Source organism: Bombus huntii, chromosome 10, assembly GCF_024542735.1.
Source record: "Bombus huntii isolate Logan2020A chromosome 10, iyBomHunt1.1, whole genome shotgun sequence".
NCBI classification, from domain to species: domain Eukaryota; kingdom Metazoa; phylum Arthropoda; class Insecta; order Hymenoptera; family Apidae; genus Bombus; species Bombus huntii.
In genome coordinates this window covers 8,018,490-8,033,252 of record NC_066247.1, presented here as the reverse complement: position 1 = coordinate 8,033,252, position 14,763 = coordinate 8,018,490, and the positions used below count along the sequence as shown (strand labels likewise).

Genomic DNA, 14,763 nt, shown 5'->3' with positions numbered 1-14,763 from the left:
AGAGCGTAGGAGAATTCCATGTTGTACTGTTGCAGAGTGCCAGGAGCGATATCGTTACCTGTGTCATTTTTAAATATAAAGTGTCTTGTAACAGCCAGGGAAAGAAATAATCTTATGTGAGAAATATGTTAACGGCGTGGAATAAAACGTTTTGATACTGGCCTTTATTTTTGGGAAAATTGCCTTTAAATATTTTGCGTCCGAACTAATATCCTTTGATTTTTAGTCACAGAGTCAAATAAAATTAATTCTGATATTTAAAACAGTCCGCTCTAGCATCCAATGAAATAAATCACCAGAACACGCTGGAAATTTTCCTTAATACCAGCAGCAGAATTGTGTATTTCAACAGAATAAACAGCATCTTCAACGATCTCTATTATCACCAGATTTATCATGAATATATTATTTCATCGCGCGTTTTGATTTACCCGATACAATAAACATAAACATAAACGGAAATACTAATTCACAACGAAAGTTCTTTAACTCCAAATATAATGAATACACAAACATGTTCGATAAATATTTAAAATAATGTTCCCCGGTAACAAAGCCCCGTACGAAGAAATTGCATTTTATATTTCCAGTTTATATCGTCACATAGAATCAGCCTGCTGTATATTCGGTTTGCAAGAAGTAACTTTTCCCTCTTCATTTATAAACGAAACATCGTCGATCTCAATGCACTATAAAAAGAAAGTTTTTCCTGCTGCGAAAGAATCGACCAAGAGCAAGCACTCTAAATGCAATTCCGCGCGCCCGAATCATCTCCTACTCGGCGATCATCTCGACGAGGACGAAGTTGAACGAGGAAAAACGAGGCTCGTTCCCGGAACGAGAAATTACTCGTGAACATTATCGAAACGCGTTTCGTTCCATGAATTCCCGATCTTCATATCGAATTCCTGGTCTGACGCGGATTTCCATAATTTATACGCTTTTAGCCAGTAACCCCCCTTCATATCGCGCAGTGGCTGCGACGACTCAGTTGCCGGCTGAAAATCTCACGACGAGCGATTTTCACCGCCAAATATCTTGCGTGGAGTGACGCGACGCGCGATCTCCTTCACCGGAAGGGTGAAAAGCGACCGCGACAACGACGACGACGAGGATGACGACGTCGTTCGCGGCATCACGATTCCACAAGAGCGCGTCTCGCTTCGCTGGAATAACTTATAAGCCTGCACTCCTCGTTTGCTCGTTTCTCTTCCCAACTCGCTTTTTCCCTATTTCGACGTCTCATTTGCATCGGCCCGCGCCAAGTGCTGCTTGTTCTCAGGCGATTTTCGACCTGGAGACTTTTGACTCGACCGAACCACCTTGGAATGAAACACGGCCAGAGGTATCGTTTGCCCCGACTCCTTTTCGCTGGTATTTCAGAACTTGATGAACGAATATTCCGAGTTACTTTGCGTTCTTCTTCGGAATTTTAGACGAAGAAGCCACTGTCATTTTTATAGCAGCGTCACGTGTTCTTTTAAATCTGCAGTCTTTTTTCAAGATATTAAACGAAAAGTAGAGCACTATTTCGTGGAATGAAGTCGAATATATAAATTCTCTGACAAAAGAATTTTAGTAGGATCGTTTTGTTGCTTATAGAGGTGCTTACGAGAGTCGCGAAACATTTCCCTCGGTCGTTGTTTCGTAATGAACGTTCACAGCAATTAGTCTGATTAACAGGGACAATTATTTATATATTATAACGCATATAACAGTCAACAATAACGATAAACGCGTCATCGGTTCGCGGGCTAATCGCTTCGATACCTACCGACTGACTGCTGATCAACAACGATCGGTTCAGCATTAATATATACACAGGTAGCCGATCGCTTTTAAATATTCAAGCGTTTTCCGCGTTTCAGCTGCGCATAGACAGACAGTTGACGCAGTTCTCAAACCGTTATAAGCGCAATCGTTGAAATGAAATTTATAGAACTCCCTCATCGTTATTATCGAATGCGTTTATCGTCTACGATTCGATATAATAATTCTTCTAAACTTGTTAGAATCCTATAAAATGGTAATATCTTTCCGACTTTTGTAATTCGATTGCTATCTATAAGGGAATACGATTCGATAAAATATCCAAATAGCTGTAAGTAGATTTTCAAAAGTTGGAAGTACTTGTTCTAAAGTTCGAAACGAGTCTCTAAAGATCGAATACCAGGCAAGTAATATGAATAAACCATAATACCTTACGAGTAGTATTCGAACCTTGTGAAGCAAAAACGGCGGGTATTGGATTTGATTCGAGTTGATAAGTATCGAACTTGATACAGTTACTAGCGAAGAGCATCGTCTTAATTAATTATTCCGCTACTAATTGGTTCTTCGATGTACTTATTAGAATTAAAGTCGGTCCTTGGAAGGGTTGGCGCGAAGGAACTCCGGTGAGTTTAATTTCCTCGAAATATTCTTAGATACCTGTCGGCTCTCGCAACTTTCCTCATTAGCCCCACCGGGTCGTTCATTCTGCATTTATTTACTCGACGAAATTCGTTGCATCTTCGTACAAACCGGTAGTCGCGTCTCGAGGGACGAGCTAAACGCGAGTCTTGAAACGGTTACGAGAAACGAAACTGAAACGAAATCGCGCAAAACGTCCGTCTCCGCATCCACGTTAACGAACATTGGAAACGTTTCGCTAAAATTCTGCGGGCTCCGTCGAAAACGGACTTTCGTGTAAATTTCTGTTTGTAAACGTTCTCCTTTCAGTTCAGTTTCAACCTAAAATGAGAGGCTTGTTCAAACACTGAATTTCCAGTAGACTGTAATGTTATAGGTTCCCTAAAAAAATGGTTCTTTGTTTAGAAACACGTAGATAGAGGTTCATGGAAACGGGATCTTTAAACAGTATAGACATTGCGATGTATATTTCTTATTTACACGAAACCCACCGAAATATTGCTTTTTTTTAGGATTTCTATGCGTATGTGCACGCGTTTTTGTTTCTTTTTTTTCTTTTTTGTTTTTAATTACTGAAAACGTGCGGGTGCTTTCAGTAAAATTAATGTTGACTTTTATTTAGATAGAAATGTAATTACATGGAGATATTTACTTTCGTTCTATTATTTTAAATGTAACTGTTTACATGTTGTATATCTGGGACCATACGGTACAAATTGATATTTCTACAAAATTAAACAAATTAATATTAAAGCTACGAAGTGACGATATCGGGTATTTTATTTCTGTAGCTACAAAAAGCACGCACGTGCGTTCTTGGTAATATAAATAAATATATATAAATATAAATATTGGTTTACTTTTACCGGAACAGAAACGCTTACGTATTTTACTCATGTTGCTCTGATTCTAATTTCTAATATATTTATGTACATATTAAAGGTCAGTAGTTCTAGCATTAATTACTTAGTCTGAAAAGGATAGTCTGAAAGAAACTGAGGCAAACCGTGAAATATACTGCTACAAATTTCATATCTCAAATATCTTCGTTTAATTATTAATACTAATTAAAATTATTAAAATTATTAATATTTCCTCTAAAAAGAACTGAACTCATATATTCTCTATATCTAATCAATTTCACTGTCGAATGATTGAATAAAGTAATAACTTGGCTTATCGTAATGTCACCCCCACATTGTCTAACCTTTTATCATTCATTACGCTTTCGAGCGATAAATAAGAAAATTAAAATTCAAAAAGCACTTCGCGAAGATGAAGATACACGTGTGGGTGTTCTATCGATCCCGTGGAGCACGCTGAATTTCCAGTGACAGCCTGTTACATCGAAGACGAATGATCGCGACGCACCATTTGATCGCGGAACGAGGCGACACTTAGGCGAATCTCTAGATCCCTCTCGAAGAATATCGTTCTCTTAGCTCTTCCCGCTCTTCCTCGAAAACGTCTCCTTTGTTTCGCGTTTTTACCCAAGTTCCAGCAGAGGTGTGTTCTCCATGGGGAACCCAGGCATAGTATTTTCTTCGGGAATCTTTATCGAAATACTTAGCAAAAGTATGGAGAGCAGATCGAAAGAAAGAAACCAAGAAGCATACACAGGGAGAGATAAGGAATTCTGACCGAGCTTATGAAACCTCTGACCCGGTATGTCGAGCAATCTTTTGGCTATCTGTACCCCTTCTCTCTAAACCTCCGTCACCGCGTAACGTTTGCCGCGGGCGGTGTTTCGTCGATCGAGGAAAATATGTCGCGACCGAATTGTAAGCTCTCTCGTCGTACCATTTCGAAGCTTGTACATTAATTATTCATTGATTTGAATGGAAATTATTTCGACAAGTTAGCCCCCGTGTAATGATCGCCCCAGGTCGATGGTTTATTTCGGTCGATCGATTGGAGCAGCATGTTGCGTATAATATTCTATAGATTCTATAATATAATAATTGTTCGTATAACATGTTCCGAACAGACCTTGTAGGCGAATGAAATCGGTCAAAATTGATACGCGCGAACGATGATTTGAAAACGAGATAAACTCGTTAGAAGCTTAAAACTTTTAAAAGTTGTTACCTCGTTTGGAACTTTAGACTGGAAAAAAACTAAGACAAGGAAAAAAAAATAAGACAAGCTTCTCTTCGATTCCCTTTATTCGAATATTTAATGGAAGTAAAGCGACGTCTATCGATGGAAATTTTGGTTAACGCTTTCCTTGCACTACAGTCGCGGTTACATTTTTACTCGATTCTTACGAGAAAATTAGCCAGAGATTCGTGAAAATTATTTATTAATCCGATACGAGATTAAGAACATGGAAGAAAAATACAGCGTGCTCGAGAATCTCGGTTTACGTACTTGTGTCGAGATGAAGCAATATTCCTCTTTATCGTCGCGCAGATTTTCCTCCGTCCGTAACAACTACAACGAAGAACAGCGTCCTTAAGGAATATACACGTAAAAATACAGCTTGACTCGTTTACACGCACCTTATTCAAATGAAGGAATAAAGCCCTGTGTCGCTCATCTTGATACAGGAATATTTCACAGCGTCGCTCTCTAGTTAGAGGAGAAACGAAAAGAATTGGAAATACGGGATGACGTAGAGAGGTCGGATCGAAAATAATTCGGTGATTCGCGGGCAGGAAAAGAACGGGGCTCGCGACTAAACGAGATGGTCCGCAAAATTCCATCGGACACGAGGATAAATCGAGATAGGACGCTTGGCCGCGTTAACGCAGACAAATCGCCCGCGAATTTCTACGGCTCGCGCTCCACGGACTAATTTCGACCCGACGAATTATAACCGCGTTAAGCGGCGCGAAATACCGTCGCATGAAACTACGATTAACAACGAGAACCGCGGGATAACGGTAATTCGACCGCGATTAAAGCGGCTCGAATCGGCCTTATTCGCCCTTCCTTCGAAAGGAACTCATTAAGGAGCTCGCCCGGCGGAAGAATAAATTTTTGTCTCCCTTAATTGGCGCCATGTTTCTCGTCGCTGTCGCTCGTAAAAAGATGTACAGCGCTCCCTTCACCAACTAGTCCTTTTCAACAGTTTGAGAATCTTTCGAGTGAGTGAGGAAAAGTCCAAAATCTGGAGGAAAGTTGGAATTACTACCCTGGCTCTATCAAAATTTCAAGAATATATGAGGCATTGAGAGCGAAATGGTGTAACCCTTATACTGGACAAACTGACAAGTTAGAGAACTTGGAGGTTCGAAAGTTATGAAAATTTGTGCGCAAATGTGGCTGGTAGGTGATTTGTAACAGAAAGCCATTTTTCGTTGGTGCTATAAAACGAATTTAGGAGATGAAACAATACAGAATTTTATTTCTCGTGAATTAGGGACAGTGAAAGATATCGGAAAAGCTGGATAATTTTGTCCTAAAACGATGTCTCCCAAGTTATCTCCGCTATCAACCTTTAACATTGAATTTAATATTTACAATTTCGTAATATTTTGTCTACTTTCTTTTTGATTTTCTTGATTATACGTATACTACTACTAATATTAAATGTACTAAGTATAGTACTAATATAATGCTAAAAACTTTATTATACGCTGCACACGTCTCTAAGACGAGAGTTAAGAGTTAAATTTGCAGGGAATCGGTCCTGAAGTAACGCGAGATTACTCCACCGTGTTCCGACGTACTCTTAATCCACCAAGACCATTTCAACGACTAAAATTGGATAGTTCTAGAAAAGTTGGCCTTTAAACGAGATGGCAGAAAACACGTTTGCCATATGTTGGTCTAAAATCCTGCGATATTAATCTTGACACATCACCTACGCGACCTATACTAACCGCTTACAAAAAGCCGAAAGACAGGAGTTAGGAACTCAACGCAAAATGAATGACCCCGAAGTTGTACATTTACCGAGCAAACTTGCAATGCTGGTGTTCGTAGAGCAAAATAATACATATCGGTTAGTACGATTCCACGGTACGACAACTACCATATTTGCAACAGTAATTAATACCGTGTAATATGCAAATAGGATAAAATCGACGTTACGAAATAATAGTTAATATATCTGATTGCAGTGGTAAATTATAATTTAATATTAGCTAAACCTTCCAAGCTGATCCTCTTTCACAGGGTGTCGGGGTTTTGTTGTGGGTTTCTGGAAATTTTCACAGCCGGAAAACGCAATCTTGGCTCGCCGCAGACGTGCCATAAGCGCGGCTCAGACTCGTATCTTGTTCGTTTTCCTCTCTCGTCTCTTTTTCTTGAGGCGCTGCGACGAAATTGCAGCTTTCCAACCGGCCGACACCGTGCCGCTTTCCGCCTGTCGCGAAATGAAAACGATATGCGCTAGTGAGACGAAGGATCGCGCGGTATTCCGTTAGCGAATAACATTCTATAGTCGACTTTGTCACGCGTGTCGAATAAAATCTTGTTTGGAACTGCAACAGATTCTACGATGGTTATAGTAAATTTTTTTTAATTCAATCCGTGTAAACAGAATATTCGAGTGTTTATTTTTGAAACAAATTCATATTATATAAAATGCGGAATATATATATGGCCAGAAAATATCCAGTAAATAAAGGCAATAATGATATTTGTTTTAGATAGTAACATAAATATAAAATATCTGATCTCGCCGTATCAATTCGCTTAATCCTCTTTTTGTAACAAAAATTTCAATCCCTGGAAATCACTTTAAACATTAAAACCGAGAACTTCCTCTTTCAGTAAATTCCACAAAGTATGAATCTTCAAAAATCATGAGACAAGCTTAACTCCGTGAACTACGATAATTCCTAACAACTGTGCGCCGTATAAAATGCAGAATGAAAATGTAAAATGTAAAATTAATCTCTAAAAATAAAATCTGCGGACCGATTTTTTTGTCAAGTTGAGCCCGTGTAAAGACTACTTGAATATTCACTTTTGAATTGCATCTTAATCGTTTTAATTATTCCTACTCTCTCAATAACAGAAACGCGATTCCGCGTTGAAACAAATCTGCACCATATAAACACATATAATAAATGTATCAAAACTACACGTCAGAAAATATTCGCCTGTCTCGCCAATCTCAATAACAAAATCAATAAGGCGCCCAATTCTCGAGTCACTCGACGATACAGCGTTCCCCCGGACGTCAGCGAGCAAATGAAAAGCTTGCGGGGTTTCCCGGGGCGCGAAACAGCCATAAACTGGCCAACTGCGGTCTTCAGCTGTTACGTGCTAAGAATATTTTCCGATAGAGGTGTCGAATCGTGAACCAGCAGAACTAACCTTATCTCGTAGCTTTCACGCACGGTTCAAGAGTCACGCGCCAGCTTCATGGTTCCACCGTCGCCGATTTCGGTCTCGTCACCTCCTGCTCCTCCAATGGTATCCGCTCGGTGGTTTCCTTTCCACTCCTGAGGCGATTTCCTGGTACCGGTACTGTTCGAACTATCGGAGAAAGTCGTCCAATCCGCGCACCTTGGACCAGACAATCGAGTCTCATCTCGCCTCACTGGCCAAGTCTCGATTTTCCTGGAAATTTAGGTAATGGCAAGCTTGAAGCTCCCGAATGGATTACGGTGTCTTTTGTGATGCGCGTTAAGCGTGTCAGGAGCCGCGAGACGAATTCGTCTTTCGTGTCACGAGATGGAAAAAGTGGATTTTCTTTTAGGGGTTGGATTGGGTTATTCGATTTAGGTCGGTCGATAGTATTGCGATTGGTGGTAGTGGGGGAAAGTTGTTGAGTGATTAGTTCTTTGGTGTTTCGAAGCTCGGGCTGCTCGAGCGAAGTGGCGCTGGTTTAATGTACGTATGTGCAATTTCAAAAAACTGCAACCTCCGATGCTGGGAGCGTGCGTCAGCAGCCCTTCGCTTCGTTTGCGTCACAAATTCGTCAAATCGATTTGACCTTTGATCTTTGCTGTAGTAGACGCTATAGCGAGCCCGCCGTGGATGAAATGTATTTTATAGCAACGATGTAAGTCGATCCTCCGTTTCTTTACTTGTCCCGCATTCTTCTTAAACGACTCCGCTTCCGGCTAAATCGAGTTCCCGACCAGAGCCTTGTTACGATTAAATTGAACCAACTTTTTCGTTTTGTTCCATTCCGCAGAAGAGAAAGAATTCCGTCTAAAAAGCCATAACCTCTTGCGTTGAACGACTAGCCGGTTGATGCTTTTAAGCTATCCTAATTATAAATTCAACATATTTTCAAAGTTAGTATTAGACTTTTCTGTCAGTTAACTACTGATCTCTTCTAAATTTTATTACTCAATATTTTCTTACGTCAATGTGCCTGAATTCATCGTAACAAAAAGAACAATCTGTATAAATTACCCTCGAGAAGTCGATGACTCTTCTAGACGTAATTTCTCGTATTAATTCGCATAGTGGAGTCAATCCAGGCGATAAGACGCTGGGTCTCTCGAAGTCGTTCACAATTTCATTGCTCGCTACGTGAACCCCTGATAAATCGTAACTGACTCGAAATTTTCCTATCATTCCCTATAAGACGCGAGGAACCAGTAATAACCGCGAGGATTCTCGAGATTTGAATCTCTCGACCTGCGAAAGTTCCTCGGTAGAAAAATAGTTGCAGGTGTCGCAGGAAAAGAAAATTTCGCGATTCGAGGAAGGGGTCGGGCGACGAAGGTTGAAAGTTTGCGAGATGAATCCGCGAGATGAATTCGGTTCGGGGTTGGTGGATGGATAGATGACAGAAAGACGAAGCGACAAAAGGGTGGCGGGAGACAGGCAGGGAATAGGGATGAGGGAAGATGGAAAAGATACAATGACGTCTGAAAGTTTCGGCTACACGTGTTGAGAAGGAAGAAACGTGAACGCAATACTTTCCCGCTGTATGCACGTCCCGGCGTCCCTGGAACGGAAAGACGACGAAATTGTGAAATAAGTTTTCGAAAACGAGATTTCTTCCGCGAAGAAATTAAAATGGAAAACTGTCCTATTCTTCGTGCAAAAGTAGGGGTCTCTTTTCTTGTTCTTTTCTACACCATGGCATAATATTCACGAGACAAGAGGCTGTGAGAGAAGGTGAAAAAAAGAGGATATTTTACAGTTTGAATGTTCGTAATTCATTTACGGTAAAAGGTGTAAAGATGACTTGTAATAGAGAACTTTTGTGCATATAAAAAAATTTTATTGTGTAAAACATTTCGAAATTACATAGTGGTCGAATCTGAAAACAAATTTCACGTTATATCGTTATAACGTATCGTTAGACTCTAATGACACTCAATCACCGTGGCTATATTGGTTGGGTAAACTGGAGACGAAATTTCAAATTTCAAATTTCAAATTTGACCGATATAATCACGATAGTTAGATTTCATTACAATGTTAGTGGTACATCTAGTATATCGAATTTAGTTTCAAATTTGACTAATATAATCAATAATATAATCAAACAGTCGCGTCTCATTATGCTCTACTAATGAAATTTTAAAATCTCTCATATAAGGCACGTAACATACATTCCTGAAAGTTGCTGTACGTGTTCGGATACTTTCGTGAGCAACTGTAGCTATTCGTCGAGAACCACGAACGACGAGCGTGGTTCATGCATCGGTGAAACTTTTGATCCGCGTTAGTAGAGGCGAGGAAGGAACGGTTTCCTTCATTACCAGGTTCCTACTCTTCCTGGGCAAAGGACGGTTCCGAACGATCGATGCCGTAAAGAGAAGAGAACAAAACCATCTCTCTCTCTCTCTCTTTCTCTCTCTCTCTCTCTCTCTCTCTCTCTCTCTCTTCCTATCCCTTTTATTCCTTGCTGTCGCACTCCTTCGTCCCGGCCAAAATTGTTCCCGTGAGCAGCAGCTCGTGAACCCGAGCCCAAGGCTGTAGGGTTCTCGTATCTTATCGAAACCGAGGATCGATATATACAATTCCAGTGTTTCTGCCTTATCTGCGAACACACAGGCGCTGCTCTCTCGTCCACGAGCGTCCTGGTGCCTCGCTATGAGGCAACAGAGAAAGACAACTATCTGTGTGGCTCGATGGAAAAGGTGGTCGTGACCTTCGTGCACGTGTCACCGAACGTGATCGACGGGTTTCATTAGTTGGCCTGGCGACGATCAACGGTGAAGAGGGTTTTTAACGGCGAACCGTTTGTTGCTAACCCGTTAAGTCCTGGTGGCCTGGTTCGACGAGACTGATGAGCCGCAGCGTAGGCTCATCGGGAAGAAAGAAGGACCCTCTGCCGAGCGGTTACTCTTTCATTTATCATCGTAACCAGGAAGAGCTCGAAGGATGAATGGTTTAATACGGATTGAATTTCTTGGAATTAATGCGTTTAGTCCGATCCACTCCGAAGGGATTTCGAGGGTGATTTCTTCTTAGAAACGTGGGAATCGAAGGGAAAGGATTTTAGAGAAGGAAATGGAGGTCTGGGTTGGTGAGAACTGGAAAGTGTACCCGAACACTAATGAGAATGGAAAAGAAGTCCTGGATGATTTTGGTTCGCAGCTGTTCCTTAGCAGACACTCGGACGACTCGGGTGTCTGACTCACTCATCGCGACCACGCAAATCCAATTTGTCCGCGAAATGTTTGTTGGTCTTCCTAGAAATTACTCCGTTCGATAAGATTGGCGAGAGAATGATGAAACTGCGCCGCGATAAACAGAATGACACCGATGTAAGAGAAAATAAGATAACAAGCAGAGCTACGCCAAGGGATATATCCTTGACGCCGGAAGAGATCTCGAGCTTTGTAGACACTTAATCAATTCAATTGCCGGTCATCAGGGAAACGCCTGAAAGGTTCTCGTTTCAGAGCCAGACTCGTCGACTTAATTACTCTTCGAGACACTTCGTCTTGCGAGACAACGCGAACAATAAAACGACCAACATTCGAAATTTGTTCTACTCTCGATAAGTAACAACGTTGTTTTTCCTCGAGCTTTAAGAATGGCTTTGCTTTGATTATCACCTTCGTTTTACAATATCCTCGTTGATCGGTACATCTCATCAAGATGAATACAAGAGCCGATAATTACATCCAGGGCCGCTAACGAAGCAGCCGGCGATCTTTTGTCGTGGCCTGTGCTACGTGACCGATTAATTTCATTAACCCTCCTTCTGGCGGCCTCTCGAATGCCTCGCTAATTGTCGAGTTCGTAAATAACGCGGCCGCTATATCGGCCTAACCGTACGACGCAGTCGAATGTCGAGCATCATTCGCAAGGGTAAATAAGCGGCTGCGAGATTCGGTTTAGGTCGCGCAGGCGTCGACTGTAATTAATTTCATTGACTCGTGTATATAACCAGCACCTGAGACGGAAAGGAGTCACCAGTTTCGAGATAACGAGGTTATTGAACTACGTACTCTTTTAAATTCTGAACTAAATGTATTCGAAATTCGAAGATATTTCGTTAACGCTTGGCATCCAGAAGAAAAATAAGTTTCCATACTCTGTTGAATTCATCTTGCATTTAAATTGAATTTATTAATAAGCAATTCTGTCCTACGACGGTATAATCCTATTCTATAACACTAAGCAAAAGTAAAAGTTAGAAGAAATAAAAATACGTAATATCGAAAGACGAATTATATTGTAAAATACTGAAAATTAAGATAACTTTGAATGGAAGCGAAGATATGAAAAATAACTGAAATAACTGGTAAAACGATGCAATAAATCGATCGACGCTCTGTAACTGACCGTTCCTCTTTTTGTCCCTTTCCTTTTACACCCATATGGTCCGCAGGTTAAAAAATGTCAATATCCTTCACGAACCACACTCCAACACTCGGCGATATATCGACGTACTCAAACGTTTTACATTTAATCTCTATTTTGTAGAGCGAATGTATTAAACGTCCAAAGACATTCAATTACGAATCAATTCCTCTATACTCTATAGTGATACCGACAATTATAAGTATTTCAGACATTTGTCGAATATTTCATACAAATTGAATACTTTTCGCTCTTTTTTTATGATTGCTTTTAATTTATTATTCTTATACGACAAGGCAGACAAGTTTCCACACTCTTATATCCACATTCCTCTACAGGCACCTGAAAAATCATAGAATTTCCACTTTGGCAAGGATCTCCATAACCATCTACCGTCGCCTATAAAACTCATTCTACTTCGACCAGTCTATATGCAAATGGGTTTGAAGTGGGTATTATACGCATCGAGCTCTCATACGTTGAATTTCCTTTAGGGGCAGAGGTAACGGCCGAGCAATCAGGTACAGAAACTCCTCCCCATGGCGCCATTATCCTTCTAGACACGTTAACGACGCGTTATTCCGAGTGTTCGCAATCGGACATCCGCAGAGAGCAACGTTATCGAGAGCACCTTCGAGGCTCGATACAAGCAGCATTGTACGATGATCGAACGTTCGTGCCTCTGCCGGCACGAATGTGACTAATTAGTTTCATTAAGTCGGTGGAGCAACAATCGAGTGGATTGTCAGCTGACAGGATCACAGCGCGGTTCGTGAGATGATCGATGCTTGGTTGCGACCAAAGCACCCTGCATCCGACAAACACACAACTGATATGCGTACTCTCGATAGATCGCATACATATACATAAATGCGACCACTTGGCAAATGTTAGCGCTACTTCATCGTTCAACGCGGTTAATTGATTTCATTAGGCTGCAGGCGATGCGTAACTCGGATATAGGAATAGTAGAAGGGTTACGGTTAAGGATTCTCAGAAATATGTGCTCCGTTCATTTCTATTACTTCTTTTTTCACCAATATAACTACTAGATTAAATTACTCGTCGCTCCGTTTGATTTTACATTATTCAATTTACTTGTCATTTCTCTGAACGAATGGATCGTAGATACCAGAGGTAGCAGTTAAAAGAATTAGGTCTCCAGTCAACGACTAGTTTCACTCTCATCGAATGATAATTTATAATTCTTGGGAGATAAGATATGATATAATTTGGGAATTTTCCTTGGATCGTGATCAAGAATTTTGCCAAAATTTCATTAAGAAGCAACGACGAAGCTCGATTTACAGACATTAATACTCGGAGTCTCGATAACGTTCGGATATCTAATAAATTGCGACGTTCGATGAAGTTGCCGTAGCTCCGGAAGGCAAAGTTCCATGAAGTTTCGCTATTCGAGTAGTTTTAGGGTTTAACGAGGTGTTGGATCGTTCTAATTCCAATCTCAAACTGATGATTTCCTTAAAACCTGGCCAAATACCACTCTCAACTTCTCACTCAACTTCTGTTCGAGATAACAATTTACCCGTGGAAAGCACATATTGTAACAACGAGTATCTGTGGAAGATACGCGGATTTATGCAACAATTAATCTTATTCGAAATTTATGGAAGATTAACTTTTGAGATTGTACATCGTCACTATCTTCGTCTATATTAACAGAGAACCACATTCCAAATATCGAATAGGAAAATGTATAATAATGCTAGTAGTATACGTCTTAAACGTTCACCATTGTCGAGCATTTAATCAGTTTAATAGCATTGTACATATAATAGCCTGAGAATAATTTAGCAGCAATTAGAGAGGAGCTACAATAAATCCGGACTGTCAGACTGTCGGACACCTGAGCCGCACATGATCAGTAATTATGGTTACGTTGCAAATTATGTTCATTGACTACATACCTGTACGTATCAGGCATAATTTAACGGCGAGATAACGGTACGTTTCTTCCTCTTCCAGTGAACCATCAAAAACATATTGATCAAAGAACGCGATATTTCTATAAAAATACTAATCGATCAATGACGATACGTAAATGTCGATAAAAGATGACCTACAGGAAGAAGAAGGAAAAATTCAGACTATTACCGACTTACTGTCGCTTTGTGCCATAGCAACCACAGCATCTGAATATTTCGTGAAATCTGAAGCTAAGTGTATCGAGGTACGACTATCTCATAATTCACTGGATATCCGCGCCTGTACATATTTTTCTTTTTTTTTTTTTTTTTCGATATATTTTTTCGATGGTTCGTCACGCTTCACCCAACCCGGAAAGTCAATAAGTATCGGTAGACCGATTAAATATTTGTGTCGGTCTCGTTACGCGTACTAGATAAAGTTTATTAATTTCGGTAGCCAGTCGCCTGTGAAATTCCTACATCGCGGGAATGAATGACCGCGAGCCGAAGCGATCGATCGTCGTGGCAATTTTTTTCACCCGTTTGATTGGTTCGTCGGACAGGGTATCGTGTCAAAGGTAGAATGGAATTTCACGATGGAACCGACGCGACGAATAAATCGAAACATGGCCGTTGATTGTTATCGGCGTGAATCAGTGGCAAGAAATGATCGGCGGTTCGACGCTATGATCCGTGTAATCCGGACGATTTCGGTGGATACTTAGGACGATCTCGAACGTAG

General features: G+C 40.7%; 1 protein-coding gene and 1 long non-coding RNA gene across 2 annotated transcripts in view; one reads left to right on the top strand and one right to left on the bottom strand.

The window, feature by feature from the left end:
* LOC126869914 (alpha-2B adrenergic receptor) overlaps window positions 1-14,763 on the top strand; it is a 127,097-nt gene that overhangs the window by 28,759 nt on the left and 83,575 nt on the right. The window lies entirely within an intron of this gene.
* LOC126869952 (uncharacterized) overlaps window positions 6,345-14,763 on the bottom strand; it is a 61,935-nt gene continuing 53,516 nt past the window's right edge. Inside the window, exons 3-4 of the long non-coding RNA XR_007691058.1 lie at window positions 7,684-7,929; window positions 6,345-6,724 (exon numbers count right to left, since the gene is read on the bottom strand). This is a non-coding gene — a long non-coding RNA (uncharacterized LOC126869952). The remainder of the gene's footprint in view (window positions 6,725-7,683; window positions 7,930-14,763) is intronic.